The sequence below is a fragment of the Macrotis lagotis genome, chromosome 4 (assembly GCF_037893015.1).
Source record: "Macrotis lagotis isolate mMagLag1 chromosome 4, bilby.v1.9.chrom.fasta, whole genome shotgun sequence".
NCBI classification, from domain to species: domain Eukaryota; kingdom Metazoa; phylum Chordata; class Mammalia; order Peramelemorphia; family Peramelidae; genus Macrotis; species Macrotis lagotis.
This window is the reverse complement of record NC_133661.1, coordinates 19,170,020-19,192,802: the sequence shown is the minus strand read 5'-3', so window position 1 is coordinate 19,192,802 and position 22,783 is coordinate 19,170,020. Positions and strand designations below refer to the sequence as shown.

The 22,783-nt window shown below is 39.3% G+C and overlaps 1 long non-coding RNA gene across 1 annotated transcript in view; it reads left to right on the top strand.

Annotated features, from left to right (window-relative positions):
- The window catches only part of LOC141522985 (uncharacterized), a 104,405-nt gene that overhangs the window by 34,324 nt on the left and 47,298 nt on the right, over positions 1 to 22,783 (top strand). The window contains exons 3-4 of the long non-coding RNA XR_012478284.1: positions 3,971 to 4,104; positions 18,296 to 18,352. This is a non-coding gene — a long non-coding RNA (uncharacterized LOC141522985). The remainder of the gene's footprint in view (positions 1 to 3,970; positions 4,105 to 18,295; positions 18,353 to 22,783) is intronic.

Sequence of the window (22,783 nt, the reverse complement as noted above, 5' to 3'; positions counted from 1 at the left end):
AGTTCAGCAACTCCATTCAGTGGTCTTCTACTCCTTTGGGGATTTCTGATGGTCTAGGTCTACAATTCTTGAAATGGTTCCCTAAGCAGTAAATTACTAAATTTTATTACAAACATATTTTTGTATATTTAGAAGCCTTCCCCCTGGGGCTTCAGAACACACATTTTTCTTGGTTGAATGAGATTCATAGAACAAAAAAAATGATTAGCACCACTACTTTAGTTACTAGTTCCTTCTGAGAGATACGCTCAGAAAAAAGGACCAAAACACACTTGTAAATTTAATCTGCATTATTAATATTTTGCTCATCACTTGCTCAAGTCTAGACAATCAACAAAACAGTACCATTTTGTCTTTGAATCTGCACTGCTTATCACAATGCCTTTCATTCGATACACGCTTGATTTCAAGTAGGAGAGAATTATCAAAGAGTTGATACAGTGCTCTGCATTTTTGACGTAGCCAAAACATCGTTCTATATTGCTTGCAATTGCAAGTGGAGAGACCATCAAACACAGACAAGGAGCCTTCATTCCAGTAAAGAGCTCTTCCCAGTGGCTGAGCGAGGCAGATTATTATTCTAATCTCTGGGCAAAAACATCAATGAGAGTTGTATAAAATTAGCTAGGAAAGGGAAGTATGCATTGAGTTTCTATAGTCAATTGTGGATTTTGGAATAGTCTAAGAAAAGCAAAATTTTAATTCAAAATTGATTACAGCAAATAAGTCAACTTCTTTTCCATGGTGATGTTTAGAGATAGCAAGATTTCCCCCAAAGGGAGAATTCTGATTCCACATAATGTATGGAGTGTTGTGGTCTAAGGGAGAAGGGAGAGTTGTCAGTGTTTTTCCATGTGACTTGGTAAACGTTTCAGTCATCATTTATTGAAGTTTTGTGGGCGATTCCCAAGTCAGATGATTTGGGTTGAACAGCCTAGCTTCCACCATCTTGTTTTGTCAAAACAATATAGTAATGATAACTGAAATTTGTATGGAACTTTAAGGTTTGTAAAAGGCTACATTACATACACCATTTATTCAATTCTCACATAAATTGAGTACTAAAAGAATGACCATCTCCACTTTTACAGATAAGGAAACTGAGACTTACAAAATCTGCCTAAGAGATGATTACTTAATTCTGAATGTAAAAAAAGGATGTATGTGTGTATGAGAAAAAGAGATGGGGAAGAGGGAGGCATTAGGGGGGCTTTACAAAGCTCTTATACAGATGCCAAAGGAGTCCTTGGGGAAAGAAAAATTGGGAATTAGAATTGCTGTGACCCTGGCAGGTAAATTCTAGGAACTGGTCCATGATTCTCAAATAAAGAAACCTGAGAATTCTAGTTTGGTCATTTCATGTGTTTGTATAACCATTTATTTGAAAAAACGTCTATGCAAGCACTCACCCTTGAGATGAATGATCTTTTTCTACTCATTTTCTCTGTCCCTTCCCCAGACTGACTGGTTCGTTCCATTCATCCAGACAGGTCACAAGGGAGGCTGCTGTCAATCAGAGAACAATCTATCTTCCCCACCTGATACCTAGGAGGACTCCTGCCACCACCCTGTCATTGATCGTTGCCTTAAGGGTCCTTGACTTTTTCAGAGACTTGATGCTGCTGCTCTCCCTGCTAATTAGACCCAGTTCCTCTTGGCTCTTTTGTCCCTAGACCTCAATGACCTATAGCACTGAAGGCAGATGCTTTCCATGATATTGAGTTGTTGAGGTTTATGTGAAAATCATCTCTTTCCCTTCACTGTCTGACACTCTTCCTGTCATTGTGAGGGGATTGAGCTGAGCAGAGAAACATGGCTGCCTTCTACAAATAGACAGGTTTTAATACTTTTTCTTCTTTGAGTGAACAAATGTAAAACTCAGACTTTTCCTGAAAAGGGACACAAACCTACAGGTTTGCGTTTGATGCATTTTATCTGCAGTAATACTTCACATTTGGGGCCTGGGTAGGATGCTTAAATCAACTTAAGAAGAACTTTGAGACTGGGTAATTTCCTCAGGTCTATTATTTCTCTTGCCAAATTTTATGGGAGAATATTCTAGAATCTAGAGATTACTTTGGAAAACTGCATGACCAAGTCATTACTAAACCATTATATAAATTTCTATGAATATTTTCCATAATCGCACTGCAAGATTTTAACATCAAATGTCTGGTGGAGATGGAGATGTGCAACCCGGGCTTTGCATTGGAGATGAGCCAGCCCCTTCTGTCTCCTTTGAGGGCTTATCATTCATGTCACACCCCTTCACTGTAGCCACCCCTTAAAGATCTGATTTGGCACCTCTTCTTTGTTCTCCCCTCCCCTCCCCTCCCTCCCCTCCCCTCCCCTCCTCTCCCCTCCTTCCTCTCCTCTTCTCCTCTTCTCTTTTTCTGCATACTTTCAATAAATGATGCCATAAACTGCTGTGGGTTCACTTCTCCCAGCTACACAGATGACTCCCTAATCTATAGACTCTTCTTTCTTTAGACTCCAATACCATCTTCTACATAAAGGCGTTTCTGATTCCCTCAACTGCCAATGGCCCCTCCCAAACCATATTGGGTTTATTTTGTATATATTCTATAGTTTCCATATTTTCTCCCTAATTAGAATGGAACAAACTTGAGGAAGGAACTATTTAAATTTTTTTCCTGTTTCTAACACTTAACACATTGTACTTTACATGCAGCAAACTGCTAATTCAATCCTGGTTGATTGATTGATGAGCAATGGGACTCTGCTTTAATGGCTTAAACCACTGCCTTAGTTGGTGTATTCTGCTTAGAGTAGCCCAATCCATATGAGAATCTGAGGGTGCTCAATGAGAAAGTTTGGAAGTGGTGGGCAGGTAAGGCTCTGAGAAATGAGTAGGGATGGCTATAGTCTGGAATTCTGCTTGCCCTCTTCCTGTCTTTTCTGGCATCATTGTTGGGATCTTGATAGCTAAACCACTAGGGGCAGTCAGGGGCTCATGTGGCTTCTGGGGTTCCCTAAAGAAATTTCATGGTACATGATCAGGAATTGGGTTACATAGGAAGACTTCTGAGGCATTTGTCTAGAAAATTTAGCCTTAAAATCATCTTTTAATCATGCCTGAACTCAAGACCCTCATCCTTTGGGTAAATTACCCATTAGTGGGACTTTTCATGACAATTGATGCTCAAAATTGAGTCCTATCATGAATCCATATTCTATGCGTGATGTTTCTGTTGTTAAAGGATGCAACAGTAAAAGATCAGGAAATCACAGAATGCTTATGAATGCCCCAAAGTTAAGAGGAGGGTCCTCCATTCTACATGTCTGGAAGCAGCCTCCCCAGATAGCCAGCTGAGTCCTCTGCTCCTATTCTCAGGTCTGAGCTCTTAGTGACTAATCCCCTATTACATTTATACACTCGCCTTATCTCTTTACTGCTTATGATAAAGTTTATTACCATAAATAATCTTATTACGATAAATTATCTTGCAACCACTGGGTACCAAATTTTAGGAAATGCATTCATAGATGGGAGAACACCCAGGGAAAGGAGAGCAAGATGGCAATTGGTCTCAGGTCCATGTCATGTGGTGATCGGTTGAAGAAACTGGAGACTCGAAAAATGGAAGATTCGATGGGGAAGAGAGATTCCTGCTTTCAAATATCTCAGAAACATGATTGGATGTGTTCAGCTTGGACTCAGAACACAGAATGAGAAACAAAAGAGAGATGTCATTTCTTGATTACCATCTCCACTTTTTGCTAGATCATATCTCATTAACCCTAACATGTTAGAACAATGCTCATGTCTTAGATGAACAAAGCGAGTTACTAATGGACTAAGAGGGAAAAAAAATGATATATTCTTATTTCTACTCAGTCTCCAAATTATCCCCCAAGTTCTAAGATCCTCTCATTCTTGGAACTCCTACCCTGGGCCTTCTGCTAAAATAAATGGTGATTGATTGTCTCCTTTGCCCTTTACATCTAGGACTAGTCCAGCCATAGGATGCTTCACTTTGCTTTGGGGACAACTTCTTTTCCTCTGCCACACAAATATTCTACTTTTGCCTCTTTCAGATTAGAACCATAATCAAATGAAGTCCATCATGACTCCTTTTAAGGGTATGTTAATCTATTCCTTGATAACTTTTCTCATAATTTCTGTAACTTTCCAAACAGAAGTACCTTTCCCTTGACATCAGTACTCTAAAGATTTCACCTCTACCTTTCTGGGGAGGCCCTATATATGGACCATAAATGAAGGAAGAAACAATTTCCCTTCTGAGTGCTAAGGTTGGGGATTTAATGAGCCTATGAAAGTGAGAAAGGGAAGGCTAATTTCCTTAATTACAAGCTGGTTCCCAGGAATAAATCTCATGCTTAGGTTCAAAACAGGGAGTGACACCGTATTTAAAGTTTAAAGCTTCAGCAAGAGTTTCAAACATACATGACCTATTTCTAGGAATATAGATTTAGAGATGGAAAGTGTCTTAGAAATCAACTAGTCTTTCAATAAGGAAATTGAAAGGGATTCGATAGAATTTGGAATTTAAGATTTCGAGCTGGCAGGGACTTTGGAGGTCACATGGAGAAAGAAATTGGAGCCTAGTGGAATGAATGACATGTCCAAAGTCATATAGACAGGAAGTATCAAAGGCAGGATCTGAATTCAAATCCGCTGTGCTATACTTTCCCTAATGTCTTTATAGCAGCCCCATGAGTTAGTCGGGTATTTTACAAATGAAGAGAGAGGAAGAGGCTCAGAGATTCACATTCATGGTCAGAGAGCTGCCAAATAATCAGAGGCAGCATGTGAACCCAGATATCTCCTGACTCTGGTGAGAGAACTGATGCATAGCCCCATTCAGAGACTTAAGTCCAAATTTCTTGTTTTATGTTACAGCCTTGGCCATGGCCCTGTCAGTTGATTCTCTGAGGTCTACTATTCTGTCAGGGCCCTTTGTGCCAGCGGTTGCCTTCCAAAGTGCCCTGACAGTCCAAAGGACTCCTGGGGAACAAGGCAGGGCCATCTAATAAGTAGGGGCAGTCATGAAATCCATGTTGCCGGGAGATGACTCTATCCTGGAAATCCAATGCAGAGACCACTCAGGAGTTGTTATCTGTATGAGCCAGGGCCAGCTAAAGGCTCAGTTTTTGTTGAGGAAAATGGACAAAGCAGAAGACAGCTTTGCTCTAGTGTATGCTATTCACTTGGCAAATGCAATGGTTTTGAAAAGCCATTTTACCTTTCCACAATAACAGAAGGAAAATGGGGCTGTCACTTCTGATGTGTGGGGCATTATCACTGGGCTCGAAGGCCATTATGTGATTCTCAGGAATGTAATTTTCTCCTCAATAGGGCCATGAAGAATCATTTGACTTTGGGGCGACTGCTAATTAACATAGAGCTACACCAAAAATTATTTTTCAGATAGTTCAGGTATTATGTGTCAAAATGGTCATTGGACTTCTGCAAAGATGTCTTACAATAGCATGTCTTTATGAGGCTATATAGTGTCTCATTTTTAATTGTGTATTTTTGATAGGAGGAGGATTTATGGCTGTCCTCCTGGGCATAGATTCAGAGACAGACAAAGAATTTGCAGCCTTTTCAAAGGTATTTTATTAAAAGCTTCAAAAAGTGTTTGGGCGTTTAGGAAAGGAATTAGAGTTTCAAATAGAGAAGAAGAGAAGAGGAGAAAAACAGCTTGGTTTTTTTTTTTAATAAATTGGGTTCTAGATCTGAGTCTGGAAGAACTGGGTTCAAATCCACTTATATCATCACCTATATTGCCCTTGATGAGGCACATTCCAATTCTTAGATCCAACAACTCTGCAGCTAATAATTGCATAAGATTGGTTGAAGTTCAAATGGGAACACTTTGTATATAGGATAGGTGGCACAGTGGATAGAGCACTGGCCTTGGAGACAGCAGGATGGGAGTTTGAATTCAGCCACTTGACACTAACTGTATGACTTTGGGCAAGTCAATTAAGTCTGATCATCTTGCATCCAGGGTTGTCTCCAGTTGACCTGATTCAGAACTGACCACTGGAGGAGAAAATGAGGCTGATGACTTAGTACAGCAATCCCACATTTAAATCTAGTTCAAGTGCTTGTCATGGCAGCACCTTCCTAATGCGGTCTTTGAAATGAAGGGCAAAGCCCTCCACCACATTATGATAAAGTCCCAGTACCGTTGTTCAGTCATTTCAGTTGTATCCAACTCTTGGTGATCACATTTGGGGTTTTCTTGGCAAAGTCACTGGAGTGGATTGCTGTTTCCTTCTCCAGTTCATTTTATACCTGGGGAAACTGAAGTGCCTTGCTCTGGACTACACAGCTCGGAAGTGCCTCAGGCTGGAGTCGAACTCAGGGAGGGGAGTCTTCATCTTCTACCCACTCTCTATCCACTGGACCACCTAGTGGCCTCAACCAAATCCTACGTGTGCCAATCATTATTTATTTATTTATTTATTTATTTATTTTTAGGATCTTTTACAAGGCAAATGGAGTTAAGTGGCTTGCCCAAGGCCACACACAGCTAGGTAATAAGTGTCTTGAGGTCAGATTTGAACTCAGGTACTGCTGACTCCAGGGCCGGTGCTCTATCCACTGTGCCACCTAGCGCCCCTATGTGTCAACTGTTATTAAGGGTCAGTTGGAAGGATGGTGACATTTGGGAAATTTGATCTAAGCAGTCCTCAACTTAAGAAGGAGCTATATTCAGAAAGTTTGGTAATAAAAATCAATCATTTCAAAGGCATTTATTAAACACTTATGGAATACTAGAAGCCATGCCAGACATGGAAGATGCAAGGGCAAGTGCAAAAATGCTTCCCACACAGTAGCAGCTTATATTCTATCAGAGAAAACATCCCAGGATCTTTGATTTAAACCTGGAGATGACCTCGGAGGCTGTCTTATCCAATACCATTTTTCTGATGAGGAAGAGGTTTAGTTCCTTGTCCAAGGTATTACAGGGAATATGTAACAGAGCAAGAAATCAATCCCATGTCCTCTACCTCCATGTTTTGTGTTCTTTTCACTTTGTTATCTTGGCACACAAAGGTGCATAGGTAAAGACAATACAAAGTGGGTACAAATCGATCTGATGGTGGTGGGCGGGGAGCATTTCTTAGTCTGATAGTTTCAGGCAAAGCCTTCTGAGGGCCTTCTGATGTCTGTGGTTTGAAACCCGGGGCCTGTTTTTCAGAGATAATATAAAAGGGAAGTTACATCTCAGGTCAGCGTAACAGCCCTGATTTAACCCATACTGCCACTGAAACATCATAGAGCTGCAATTAAAAACTTGTAGAGAATGTTGCTGCTATAATTAAACAAAGCAGAAAATAATACAACTTAATAAGGTGATTTAAAAATTGATATTGAATGCAAGTATTTGAAAGAAAGCAGACCTAATCAGAGAAGGCTGGAGAGATAGGAGGATATTTTTGTGGAGATCTGAAGGGTCCTTCTTGTTCCTTTCAAGGGTAATGACACTGGCTTGTAATTAAGCCTAATTTCACTTTGAAAGTAAAGTTCTCTTTTTTTTCCCCCCTTGATAAAGGAGCATCATGAACACTTTGTAGTAATCTTGGGAGTGATTTTGGCTAATAAATAAAGTGGAGTGGGAATTTGGAAGGAATATTTTTAGAGGAAGTGAATAAATATTAGAAGAGCAAACTGAAAGGGAGAAGAAAGGATGTGGTGGGAAAGGAGCTAACCATGTTTTCTACTCACTTGGTGGTACCATTGACCCAGGATGCCTTGGCCCCTATTGAGAATAAATGGGTAGGGATGGATGGAAGGAAATGAAAGGTCTTATGAGGGTGTTTATATGTATTCTACGAGTCTGGGAGTACCTCAAGTCTTCCCTGGTAGTCCTTGGTGAGACAGATAACTCCTACTCTTTGTATCTCTCTCCCATCCCATTGCCTCCTCAGTTGATAGTTTCTTATAGCTTAGAGGAGGGAGAAGAAAGTCTTTTCTTTACACTTTATGTCTTCAGATACACAGAAAACATCAGGAGGAGAAGATAAAGAAGTCTAAGAAAAGGAATTACATGGTTCAGTTTATTTCAATCGTTCCCAGAAATTCTTCTGAATCTTGACTCAGTAGTATTGACAGACAGACACACAGCTGCATAGAAAGACAGACCTTTCTTTACCATGTGCTAAGAATACAGCCTAATCCTTGGAATACAAAGATAAGCAAATAGGAAAGTCCTTGCTTTCAAGGAGTCTATATTCCAGTGGAAGAAAACAGTAGCAATAACAGCGATAGCTAAGGCTAATCATGGTTCTTTAGGATTTGCAAAGCACTTTATACAGACTATTCTGATCCTCACAAAAACCCAGTGAAGTGGGTGTCATTGTTATTATTTCCATTTTATAGATGAAGAAATTGAGGCATGGAAAAGTTAATGATTTTGCCAGGGTCCCATAGCTAGCAGTATCTGAGATTGGATTTAAACTCAGGTTTTCCTGTCTCCAAATTCCATTCTCTATTCACTGGGTCACACATAAAAGAGAGCTAAAAAATCTGGGAGTGGAAAGTGGAAAAGTTATCTGGGAAATCATGGATTGATTGAGTTGAAGATGATTAGGATTAGCATAGGTTCTTCCTTTAATTATGATTTAGTAGATATGGAAATCCCCATTGATTCTCAGGTTAGCTTTGGGAATGATATTTGTATCTTACAATGTCTATGACAGCTCACAGTATGAGGACCGAGGTGAATGCAAACTGATAACAGTAATAGCTTATTATCACTTCTGAAGAGTTGGACATTATTGAAAATGCCAATAATAGCAATGACAGAAGCTGATATCACTTTAAATAGGGTCTTATAGTCATCATGGAGACTTGATTAGATGAAAGTCATGACTCAGAAGATCTTAGAAATCATCTACTCCAAATCCCACCTTTCACAGTTGGAGAAATTCAGACTTAGAATGAGAAAGTGAAATTATTGTCATCGCCATCATCTTTATATCTAACATTTATATAGTACTTTCTTTTCTTCTTCTTCTTCTTCTTCTTCTTCTTCTTCTTCTTCTTCTTTTTTAGTTTTTGCAAGGCAATGGGGTTAAGTGGCTTGCCCAAGGCCACTATCTAGGTAATTAGTAAGTGTCTGAGGCCGGATTTGAACTCAGGTCCTCCTGACTGCAAGGCCAGTGCTCTATCCACTGCGCCACCTAGCTGCCCCTAGTACTTTGAGTTTTTAAAAACATTTCACATATATTATCTCTTTTGATCTTCACGATAATTTTTGAGGTTGGTGCTATTATTATCCATATTTTCTAGATGAGGGAACTGAGGCAGAGAGAAATTTAGTGATTTGCTCAAGGTCAGCCACATATCTATGAAATGACTAAAGATTCAAACTCAGGTTATCCTCACTCTGAGTCCACCATCCTATTTACTTCTTGCCCAGTGACCTACCAGTAGTGGGGAGTAGAGCTAAAGTTCAAACTCAGGTCTTCCAATTTCAAATTAAGCATGCTTTCCCCACTTACACAGATTGATGGACAAGTTAATTAGGAGTCATGTTCTAATAGGGAATGCATTCCAGAAGGAGGCACAACCATTGCAATGATATAGAGATAGGAATATTATAAATGGTGAATCATCATCAAACGCTTATTAAGTACCAATTTTGGGTTGAGTGCTAAGAATCCAAAGACAAAGTGAAATATTCCAATTCTTAAAAAAAAACATATTCTATTGGCAGACCCTAAGGAAGCTCTTTTGGCTAAGGCATGGGATATGTCACTAATGAATAGTGGGTCTGGAAAGATGGGTGGAAGCCAGATTGTGATGGACTCCAAATGCTAAACCAAGGAGTAATACATCCCTTAGTGTGTCACACCTGAAATACTGTTGGGATGAAGACTGAAGACAACATTTCTGCAGCATGTAAACAAAATAATTGTTAAGGCAACAGAGACTTGTTGTCCCTTCTTAATTTGCTGTTGTTTATTCTTAATTTCTGAAGAGGACCCAAAGACATCATGGGTTTTGACTTGCCCGTGAAATGGATTTAAGTGAGACAGAATTGTACAAAGTTGTGAGCCTCACTCTCTCTTCCTGAGTGATCAAAGTCCAGTAACAAGACAAAAAAATCAAAGTGACTGGTGGTGATCTAAGATGCAGTGGATGACTTTGGCATCTTCATTGTCTGACTAAGTTCTAAGCACTCCACTATGTCTGCTTCAGTCATCTTCATGATTATTGGAATAAATTGTTCTCACTTGCGCTTTCTACCAGAGAAAGTTTTCATGTGCTTGTGTGGATATCCTCTTAATGCACAGATGAGGTTGAGGCTTGTCAATTAATACTCACCTAGATAATTTTACTGTAGAGTGGTCATGGTGCATGTTATGGCTTCTTGAAGGCACAGGTGAGAGTAGAGTGGCTGGCAGACAGCTGTAAAAAGGACTCAGAAAGCCTTTATATTAGAGGCACTAGTCCTCTCTGAGCATCCCGTACACCTATAATGAACACCCCATGCACCCTATACTTTGTACTGATACAGAATAAAGCTACTGATAATGATGATGAGAATAACATACAGCATTTAAATAGTTCTTTTACATTTACAAATCACTTTAGACATCTTATCTCAGAATAACAAGTGCCCCCTTTAACAATGGCTTCTTAAAACAGCAACTTTCCCATCAAGTTGTCTGCTCAGATTGGCTTAGGGTGTCTGAAAGGCTGCTCTTTGAAGTGATACAACAAGAGAAACAGTCTTCTCTCATTACCTTTTCCCTCCTAATTTATGTTTCTTAGATGTGAAATACTGACAGAGTAGGAGACTTTTCTTCCCATAAGTAACCTCAGTTGGTTTATGTGATTTTTGTGGATTTCTGTTGACTACAAAAAAAAATAAGAGAAGAAAAAGAACAGCAATTGTTTCCACTTAGAAAGATTCTGAAAATATAAAAGAAGTCCTGTAATGTTGTTTTAAACTTCTTTGGAAAATAAGAGAAAAAACTCATTAGCATCTGGAGCTGTCCAGCTGCACTCTTGCTGAAGAGGTATCATTTATTAGGCAAGCCCATAAAACTTGAACAGAAGGAGATGTTGAAAAGGTCTGACATCCCCTTTAATTGTACTCATGAAGGTTATTTGTAGAGAAATCAATAGAAGATAGTTACAAGAACAGAACAAGGAGATGTTAATGCTTGAAAAAGAAGTAATATTCACTTTTCTCACAACCCCTCTTCTATTCTCCCCTCCTCCTTTTAGGAGCTATAATAGAATGGAAAAGTTCCATAGGTTTCAACTAGAAACTTCCCCCTTTGGGAATCCTGTTCTTCATGGAAGTCTTCTGGGAATTTTTATTATTCTACTATTTTCATTTTCTGGAAAACCAGTGCAGTGAATCAGAGACATTTTATCCTGAGGAACTTCTATGAATGTTGGATAAAGAAAGGAGAATAACTGCAATTTCTAGGCTGTTTCAATTTTTATAAAATTCTTATCTTGCTATCACCTCCAGAGGTCAGAGGTGCTAGTGCCACCTCTATTTTATAGATAGGAAAACTGAGGCTCTGACAGATGAGGTGATTTCATCAGAGTGATGCAGTAATGCAAAGTCATCCTCCTGATAATCCCAAAACAATGCTCTTTCCATTATACTCTGATGTTTTTTTGTAAGGAAGAAGAAAGATTTAAAAAATTAAAGTCTCACATCACTTGCATTTCTTAAACTATTTCTTCCTCCTTCCCTTAGAATGCATAATAAAAACAAGGAGAAAAAACAGTTCAGAAAAATTATCCAACAATAAAATGCTGACATGATATCTGATATTCCACATCTATAATTCCCCACTAGCTAGAAGGCAGCCATTTGCTGCAATGAATAGAATACTGGGTCTGGAGTCAGGAAGAGCTCAGTTCAAATTCAGCCTCAGACACTGACTAGCTCTGTGACCATGAGCAAGTTATCTAACCTTTGTTTTCCTCAGTTTCCTCAAATGTAAAATAGAGATAATAATAGCACTTACCTCACTAGGGTGTTGTGAGATTATATTTATAAAGAGTCTGGCACACAGCGGGAATTTTAGAAATGTTTATTCCCTTTTCTTTTTTTCCTTTCCCTTTCCTTTTCTCAGCAAAGAAGTTGGGAGGTTCAATAAGATGCCTTCTGATGTCAAAGAAGAGAATTGCTAAGTGCAAATGTATGAGCTCTTTTTGTTCTAGCTATATCCACAGTGGAAATGAAGTCATCTGCCTATCACGTTTCCTTGCAACTTTTGATATTCAGCCTATTTTTAGAATGAATTAAAACAATTCTTGAAATGTCAAGCCATATTTTGAATTGGGTCTCATGAGAATTTCTTTTGGAATCTGCTCCAAAGCAGATTCAAATTTCTCCTATTTCATTTTTTAATTGTCTAACCTTGTATAAATTGTTCAACCTCTTTGGGTCTCAGTTTCTTTATCTTACAAATATGGACCAGATGGCTGCTGAAATTCATCCCAGCTTTAGACCTAGGATCCCAATGATTCCATGTTCACATCCAGGGTCAGTACCCAGGTCTTAGGAAGAAGGGGTGGGGTTAGGTCATCAACTTCATTTCCAGAAGATCTTTGACCACTAATTGTGATTCATATTCCTTAGCACTTGAGGGTATCCAAAGCATTCACTTCTCAAGTTCTTGGAGGTAGGGACTGCAAGTATAATTATAATCTCTATTTTACAACTAAGGAAACTGAGGCCTAGTTGAATGACCTGCCCAGGGACACATAATGAATGAGAATTTTGAGTTTTCATAGCTCACCAGAGAGTGAAGTGAGAGATTCACAATTTAAACCAATTAATCAATAAATGTTTTAGTGAGTATCACATCTTGGTGGGAAAGACAGAAGATCATGAGAACTGATCTCCCCTTTAAGGGTTATGGAACCACAGAGTTCGAGCTGGAAGAGACCTTAGAGACCAATGTATCCAACCCCCCTCATTTTACAAATGGAGAAACTTAAATGTAGAGAAATTAAATCACTTACCTCCGGCCATTTGGTTTAGGTTAATGTCTAAGGCAGGATCCTAACTCAAAGTTGAGCACATCATGTTCCTCATTTTACATGCTGGTAGGGGAGATGAGCCAGACATTCATGGGGGCAATGCCTATTAATGCACTTCCAATCAATCAAGCAACAAATATTTCTAAATTCCTACCCTGTTTGAAGTCAGGGACTGTCTTTTGCTTCTTAGCACAGGAAATCCTAGATGCTTAATAAATGTTTATTAATTGATTGATTGGTAGTTTTTATGGCCAAGCATAGAAGCTATAAAAACAAAAATGAAACAATCCCAGCCCACAGGGTGAGGTGGGGGATGCAATATTTAAATAGATAAATACAAAATAAGAAGACATTTCAGGGGGAAGAGAAGACAAACAACTGAACGCTTTCCCGAGAAAGGTGGCATCTAAGCCAGATCTTTATGGAATTTAGGTCCTAAGAGGCTGAGATAAAGAGGACATGCATTACAGGAATGGTGGGAAGCCTGTCCAACTTGGCCAGAGAGTATAAGAAATGACTAGTAGAACAGTTTGTTTGGAACAAGCTCTAATGGGAAACAAGACTGGAAGGGAGGTGGGAATTTCATTGTTCTGGGCTTCAAGCTTGCAGAACATTCTTGGAGATGTGGATAGTGATGTCTGCTGCCTGTTTGTTTTGAATTTTAAATCTTCTCTGCCTGTGAAACTCAACTCAATATTAGTTGCTCCTGTTGGTATTCAGGGAAGGGCAGTACAAGCTCAAAACGCTTATTGCTTCCTTGAAATGGTATGTATGCGGCAGATGCTTTTCTTTCTCTCTCCCTAGGGTTTTCTTACACAAGAATAAGGGGGCAGGCAAGGTCACAGATTTTTATATCAATATTCTACTCAGACTCAAATAGGAATCGCATAATACCATGTGTCCAGGTAACCCAAAATAGCAATTTACAGCCTGCTTTTTCCCTCTGATAAAGCAATCCCTTTGCGACCCTTTTCTTCTAGTGTATTTCCAACAACTGAAACTTCAGAGATCATGGGATCAGAGGATGTATGAGCAGGAGGGACCTCTGAGACTTCCAGGTCCAATCCTTCCTCATGTGGATGAGGAAACTGAGCCCTAGTACGGGTTTGAAAGTTACCCAAGGTCAAACCAGTTAGTAAGGGATGCCTCGACAGATGTGTCTATCTGATTCCAAAATAACCCATGTGAAAACCATAATTTTCCATCTTGGATGTGTTCCTTACATGCTGACAGACATGTAAACAAAGTATCTTGTTTTTGATATTTCATGTTTATGTTTGATATAATATCATATGGTTGAATCTTTTTTTTTTTTTAGGTTTTTTGTAAGGCAAATGGGGTTAAGTGGCTTGCCCAAGGCCACACAGCTAGGTAATTATTAAGTGTCTGAGACCGGATTTGAACCCAGGTACTCCTGACTCCAGGGCCCGTGCTTTATCAACTATGCCACCTAGCCACCCCCTATATGGTTGAGTCTTGATAGACTGCTTCCCAATTGTGATGGGGCAGATGAATGGGATGTATTCAGAGAAGGTGGCAGGGTTTTGACATGAGAGGAACACAGGTTCTCAGGAAAGTAGGTAGAGAGGGAAGGAATTTCAGAAGTCATCTCATTTTTATAGATAGGGTTCCATAAAGGTTATATGCCTTTCCTGAGGCCACACATAAAAGAACTATTAAAGGTGAGATTTGAATTCTGTTCCTATCATTTATGAGTTAATGCTCTTTCCACTGAATCAAGATATCTCCTAAACTGACCAGCTTTGAATCTTGACTCTGTTCTTTTGAAAATATGATTTTGGGACATAGTACATAGTAGCTTAGTACATAGTGGGTGCTCAATAATGGTTTATTAATTGCTTGCTTGCCAGCTATTATGTCCTTATGGCCTCAGTTTCCTGCTCTGTAAAATAGGAGACTTAAATAACATGACTCCAACTCCAAATCTGTGATCTTTTGATGATTCACAACAGTCTTCATCTGAAAGAATGCAGACAAATTTCCTTCACCGAGAAGTCTGGCATTAGTAATTCTGTTTCTTCTCTCTGATTCCTTTGGCTCGTTATTTTTGACTCATATTATCATGATACTGAGTTAGAACTCTCTGCTTGTGGAACTTTCCCAAAGTTTGGCATCCCAGTGTCTCAATCTCATTTGCCACTTGTATAATCTCCCTCAAGCCCTAGGTGAACTCAGACTGTTTTGACATCGTCTTTCCACTTGTCTTACTTCCATCTGTTTTAGCACTGCATCCCACAAGATTTTTTGCACCCTAGAAGATGCTCAGTTATCCCATGCCTCAGGATCGATATTGCCACAGATTATTTATTACTTCACGAGCTCTCCTGTCATTTGGATTCAATGGAGGACTTTACATTCAATGTTATTTTCTTTTCACATGAACAAGGACCCTCCTAGCCAACTAAGCTTCTATATCTGAGTCTTGCAGAACTGAATCATCACTTCCATCACTTGACAGATGGAGAAACCTGTTAAGTCATGGATCCTTGAATTATGTATATATAACTTCAAGAATGAAGGCTTAATGGATGAGAAGTCTCGACTCATGACAATCACCCAATACCCACCCATGAAATTTTATCTCTAATTGATTTGTCATTCCTAGTTTTTCTTCCAAAACATACTCCACTTAAGTTCTCCAGTGACTCATTGGTTATTATGGGCTTTTACAAACCATCCCACAGAACCCAAATTCTGGCAGGTCCCACCAAGCTGAAGAATGTGGTACCTGCAACAGGCTGTTGTCTGAGAGTCCCTTGACGTGTTGTCTTTCCCAAATTAGATATAAATTTCTTGGGGATGAGGGCTATTTTGTCTTTCTATATCCAGCATCTTGTTCTGTGATTGACATACCACATGTGGTCCATCATTGTGTGTTATTGTTGATGATGATGATGTTTTTGTCCTTTGTTCTTGAAGAGGACCATGACATCAGACAAACAAGAGAAACACATGGACTAAATTTGAGTGAGATGGGTCTGTGCTAAGTTACCAACCTGTGGCCCTGGAATGCTTGGTGAATGAATGAATGGATGAAAGAACGAATGAAGAGAAGCCTAACTAAATTTGGAGGGGTTCATTTCTAGGTTGGTTGTAGAGGGATGAATCATTGTGCCATGGCAAGTCCCTAAAATTTAGAGAGTGGTGATTTCAGTGGGAGATGAGATGGGAGAAGGGTTCACAAAAGTGGAACTGAGGATGTTTGAAGTTTTGAATCACCCCACAGGTGCTAGAGTGCCATTGTTTCCCTGATTCCCATGGCTAATTTAGCTTCTCAAGACTGTATCCAGGAAGCTGCCTCTGCTGGAATGAACTACGCCTCTCTAAGGATGGGAAAGTCAGGGAGTCAAACAAATGGTTCTAGACAAGGGGAAATCTGGAGGGAATGCTTGTTTGAACCACATCAACTTAAAGAATTCTAGATGAGTCTTGGAGTCTGTGAGCACTGAGTCATTTCACTGAAAAACAAACAACTTTGTTTTCTTCCTGGTTTCCTCTGTATCCATTAATAAATGATAGCTTTCCCCTTTGAACAGCAATGGGGACCTGACACCCGGGGTTTCTCTTTCTTGTGATTCAGACAACACATCTCAAGCCACAGGAATAGAAAAGAAACCTAAACCCCTAAAATGAGTGAGGCCCCTCCTTACTGTTTCATGGAGTTTGAACACCTTGGTTGCAATCTCATCTTTGATTCTAACTACATATGTGAGCCTGGATAAATCACTTAACCAACTCAGCTTCATTGTTCCATTGAGATCATGAACACAAGGTACATTCTGTTGTTTGGAGGAGAGTCAGATTCTGAGAGAGATAGAAAGACAAGGACATGGGAAGGAGAAAGAGAGGAAGAGAGGAGAAAGAAAAAAAAGGAGAGAGGAGGAAAAAGAAGGAGGGTAGAGAAAGGGAAGGGAGGGAGAAAGGGAGAGAGGGAGAGTGGGAGAGAAAGAGAGAGAGAGAACGGGAGAGGAGGAAAAAGAGTCAGATTGAGAGGCAAGAGAGCTAGAGAGACAGAGATAGAAGAGGAGAGAAAGGGAGGGAGAGAAAGGGAGAGAAAAGAGAGAAATAAAGGGGTAGAGAGAGATAAAGAGGAAAGAGAAAGTGAGAGAGACAGACTGAAAGTGAGACAGATGGAGGGGAAAAAGAGAAAGAGAGAGGAGAGAGAAAGAAAGAAACAGGAGAGAGAGAAGAGAAACAAACCTAGATGGTGAGTGATAGCCACAGTAAAAATTGTGGAGGCATTCATAGGTTTTTAACCTGAGGCTTCTTGAGCTAAGGCGGGATCTTTGATGGTGATAATAACTACCATTTCTCCAGTCTTTTAAGTTTCCAAAATGCCTTATAAATATTGTCTCATTTCATCCTTACAACAACCCCTGAAGTAGGTGCCATCATTATACCCCTTTTATTGTGGGGGAAGAGATCAACAGAGGTGAAGTGACTCACTCAGGGTTATACAACGAGTATGTGTTTGAGACAAGGTTTGAACTCTGATCTTCTGATTTCAAGTCCAGAATTCTTTATGCCACCTCATCTAGTGGGCCATTAATGATGTTCTGGTTGAGTTGTACAGAGCAGTGCCAATAGATGAATGGAGGGCAGTGGTTCTTAACCTTTTGTGTATCGTGGACCCCTCTGGCTGTCTAGTGAAGTCTCTGGATCCTTTTCAATCCGATTTCCAAGTATATAAAATTGAATAATTACAAAGGAAATGAATGATATTAAACAGCTATCAAAATATTTGTAAAAGTTCATGAGCCCCTGAAATCTATCCACAGACTTCCTGGAGGTCACATATATTTCAGGTTAAGAACACTTTGAGATAGAGAAAGTAGAGCAAACCTCTAAGTCAAAGCAAATGTAATCTTCACTGAAGAAGTCCAACTCTAGGAATGTCTTTGATGCAGTCTTCTCCCCTCACCCACCCCTTTTTTCTGGATTCAGGTCCACATTCCACTTATATCCTCAAATATCCCAGAGGAAGCTAAATTCAGAACTTCCCAAAGGGGCCTTTGATTGGTGTAAGCCCTGAGTTAAATGAGAGGATTCATTATGGGTAAGCCCCCAAGGTATAAACCTGAGTTGGTAGGAATTGTGGGCTCCTTTGGTCTTTAGCTTATACTCATAAGTCTCCCTATCATCAAAAAAGAAATGAATTTCTCTAAAAAGGATAGAAGAGATCAGTTTGAAAAGTCAACTGTATTATGTTTCTAGGCAATGGGCACTCAAAAGTTTTTTTATTTTTTTGTTTAGGAAACAAACAATGTCTCTGCAAACACAGAAAGGCCACAGTTGTTGGAAACCAGTCAGGTGGGTAAAGGGGTAAACAGAGGCCATGGAACAATTTGAGTTGTTCACTTGTGGATCTAGAGTATCTGACAGAAAGGACTCTATTTTCCATGAAATTGTGAACCCAGAGTGTAGGCATTGATTGGTAGAGAGCATGGACTCCATTTCCCATGAGTCATTAGGTATTTCTTGAAAGAGATGAAAGGTCTGGGAAGTCCTAGAGCAGAATGATGTGTCAAGATGGCATTTCATTCAATCCATTTCAGTTCAAACCTCACTATGAGTCCTGTGGACTCAGAGGAGACCATGGACCAAGGGACCAGTAGAACATCATTTTTCCTCCATCTCCAGAAGCTTGGGCTATAATATTTTGTCTGCAATAGCAGAAGCAGTTTGTTTTGTTCTTCCCTAGGTAAATCTTTAGGGATTTGGAAAACCAAAGATTGTTGCTTTAGGTGTTTAGATTTGAAGATTAAACTTTATTTACTAATTAGAAACCAGATTGAATTTTGAGATTGAAGAGATAATGGAGATTAAGGATCCCTCTTCCTTTTGCTTTTTTAAATTCCCCTTTTTCTTTTTGGTTTTTGCAAGACAATGGGTTAAGGGACCTGCCCAAGGTCACATGGCTAAGTAATTATTACCTATCTGAGGTCAAATTTGAACTCAGGTCCTCCTGACTCCAGGGCTGGTGTTCTATCTGTCTGTGCCACCTAGCAGCCCAGTCTTTTTGGATTCTTACACAACCAACTTGATATTTGCATAGCATTTTAAACATTTGCCAATGAAAATCCACTGGAAAACAGACTGTATCTTCATAGATCACAGAATACTAGAACTGGGAAAGGTTTAGAGCCAGAAAGGACATCTGAGGTCATTAAGTTCAACCTGATCATTTGATTAATTAATTAATATTTTATTTTTTTCCATTTATATACAACAGTAGTTTCTACCTATCATTTTTAGGTAAGATTTTGAATTTTACAATTTACCCCCCCTTCCCTTCCCTCCCATAGAAGGCAATCTGATAATCTTTACATTGTTTCCATGCTATACATTGATTAAAATTGAATGTGTTGAGAGAAAAGCATCCTTGAGGAAAAATCATGTAGTATATAAGACAACTTTTTTTTTTAATTGAAGGTAATAATCTGTGGTCTTTGTTTAAACTCCACAGTTTTTTCTCTGGATACAGATTGTATTCTCTTTTACAGATACCCCCAAATTGTCCCTGATTATTGTACTGGTGGAGTGAGCAAGTCCATTAAGATTGATCATCACCCCCATGTTGCTGTTATGATGTACAATGCTCTTCTGGTTCTGCTCATCTCAATCAACATCAGTTCATGCAAGTCTTTCCAGACTTCTCTGAAATCCCAACCCCCCTGATTTCTAATAGAATAATAGTGTTCCATCACATGCATATACCACAATTTTTTCAGTCTTTCCTCAATTGATGGTCATCCCCTTGACTTCCAATTCTTGCCACCACAAACAGTGCTGCTCTGAATATTTTTGTACAAGTGATGTTTTTACCCTTTTTTCATGATCTCTTCAGGGTATAGACCCAGTAGTGGTATCGCTGCATCGAAGGGTATGCACATTTTTAGTGCCCTCCAGAAAGGTTGGATAAGTTCACAGCTCCACCAATAATGTATTAGTGTCCCAATTTTCCCACATTCTTTCCAAGATTAATCATCGTCCTTTCTGGTAATATTGGTCAATCTGAGATGTGTGAGGTGGTACCTCAGATATGCTTTAATTTACATTTTTCTAATCAGTAATGATTTAGAGCAGTTTTTTAAATGACTATAGATAGCTTTGATTTACTCATCTGCAAATTGCCCATGCATGTCCTTGAACCATTTGTCAATTGGGGAATGACTATTTTTTTTTTATAAATTTGACTCAGTTCTCTATACATTTTAGAAATGGGTCCTGTGTCAGAAATACTGTATTTCTTTTGATTTTGGTTAGATTGGTTTTATTTGTGCAAAAGCTTTTTAATTTAATGTAATCAAAATTATCCAGGTTTTTTTTATAATATTCTCTTTCTCTTCCATAAATTGCTCCCTTTTCCATACATCTGAATATTGTCTTTTATGTCTAAATCCTGTACCTATTTTGATCTTATCTTGGTATAGGGTGTGAGATGTTGGTCTAATCCAAGTTTCTGCCATACTTTTGTCTGGTTTTTCCAGCAGTTTTTATCAAAGGCTGAGTTCTTATCCCAGAAACTGGGCTCTTTGGGTTTATCAAACAGCAGATTACTATCATTTCCTGCTGTCTCTTTTGTACCTAGTCTATTCCACTGATCTACCACACTGTTTCTTAGCCAGACCAGACAACCTGCTCATTTTATAGATGAGGAAACTGAGGCACATGGAGCTTAAGTGATTTATCCCGAGTCATTCAGTTAAGTATGTAAGTAAGCCTAAGTATCTAAGGCCATGATTGTTATTATAATAAACTAGCTCTAAGACTTGTTTCACAGCCGCCACAAGGTTCCTTCAACTAGACAAGGCGCCGTGATTGCTGTTGCTGTTGTTCTTTGCCCTTAAGGGAAAAGGGGGAGTAGAGATTTCATGGGTTTCTTAAAGAGAAATTGATGTGAAGTCAGAGGACTTGGGTCCTAATTCCATTTTATTGATCTATGTTTACATGGACAAATCCCTTTCCATTCCTGGGCCTCAACTTTCTCATGTGTTAAATGAAACACTTGAATTAGATGATTGCTAAGCTCATCATAGATCTAATTCTGTAATGCTCTGACTGAAAATCAGGTACCTTTTTCTCCTTTTGCACTTGAATAATAATGATAATAATAATAATGACTAGTTTGATAGATGTCATAAATTTTGCAACTCACTTTAACTTGAATAATTCCATTTGATCCTTACAAAGGTCCTGTGAGGTAGAAGCTATTCTTAGACCCATTTTGTGGATGAGGAAAGTGAAGTTCAAGGCTTCAGTAACTTGGCCAGCCTCACTTAGCCTAGAGCCCTGCCTATATTGGGTCTTTAATAAATAGAACTGACTGTCCAGCCCATGGAGTGAGGTTTGTAGTTGACTATATCAGTGATTCAGCTGGTAGCATTTGAAGTAGCTCCTTATTCCCTGGAAAACTGAATATAGCTGGGACCTATGGCCTTTGGGCCTTGGTTGCTATTGGGAGGACTGTCTGACAGTTTTTTTTAATGGGGGAGAAAAAGTTACTGATTACTCTAAGCCACTCCAGAGTGACAGACCCTAAGAGAAGGCCCTTGATTGTGCTCAGACTTCTCCAGACCAGAGATTGCATTTAGAGCTTCCTGCAAACTACTAATGAACTTTGATAGCAGAAGAAAGGCCAATCTGGCTTGTTGGAAACATGACTGAGGTCTGGCCCAGCACTGTGAGTGCCATCCATGCCCACAGTGGACCCTTGACAAATAGGCATTGATTGGTTAGGAATCAGAGCAGGGTTTCAGCAGCCTGTAGAGCATGGTGCTTGTTTTCACTCACAGCTCTCTGCTTCATTTTCCTCCGGCCGGCTGTCAGTTTGCAGGTGAATGCACTTGTCAGTAGTATGAGGTAGGGTCTGGTCAGAATTATGTGCTTTAGATTCTCCATAGAAATGAAGTAAAACATTCCACCCATGGCTAGTTTTTTTTATTTCCAGCAAAGGTGCTTAATGAAGGGTAAGAATGGATCTCACAAATGCATTGCTACTTCTTGGTAAATAAACTGAGCAAGATCCTTAGAAAGACCTAAACCGTGGCAAACCATTAGCAAATTCAGTTTAAATAAAAAGGAAAAAATGCAACTCAGCAAAGTTGCAGAGGCAAATGGAGTTGTTCAGTCATATATGACTCTTGGTGACGCCATTTGGGGCTTTGTTGGTAAAACTATTGTAAAGGCTTGCTATTTCCTTCTGCTCATTTGGCAGATGAGGAAACTGAGCAAACAGGATTAAGAGCTGGGCACACCTCATAAGAGTCTGAGTTCAGATTTAAACTCAGGGAGGTGAGTCTTCCTGATTCTAAGTCCATTGTCTGAATCAGCCATCATCCCTTCTAAATGCAGAATGCATATGCCGTTCAGTCAGTAAGGTGCATCTGAATCTTTGTGACTTACTTCCCATGGGTTTTCTTGGCAAGATACTGGAGTGGTTTACCATTTCGTTCTCCAATGGCTTAATTCAAACAGAGGTTAAGCAATTTGTCTAGGGTCACGCAGCTAGTAAGTATCTGAATCGAGATTTGAACTCAGTTCCTCCTGAATCCAGACTTAAAACTCTATCCATTGAATCACCTAACTGCAAAGGGGGACATTATGGAAAAATAAAGATTAGTATTAGGGTACTTTATAAGTAGTTATATCACAATCATTTCCAGAGTTTACAACAAACAGTTGATTTAGACATATATTATCAGAGGGAATTTATGGTTTAAATAGACTAATTTTGAAGTC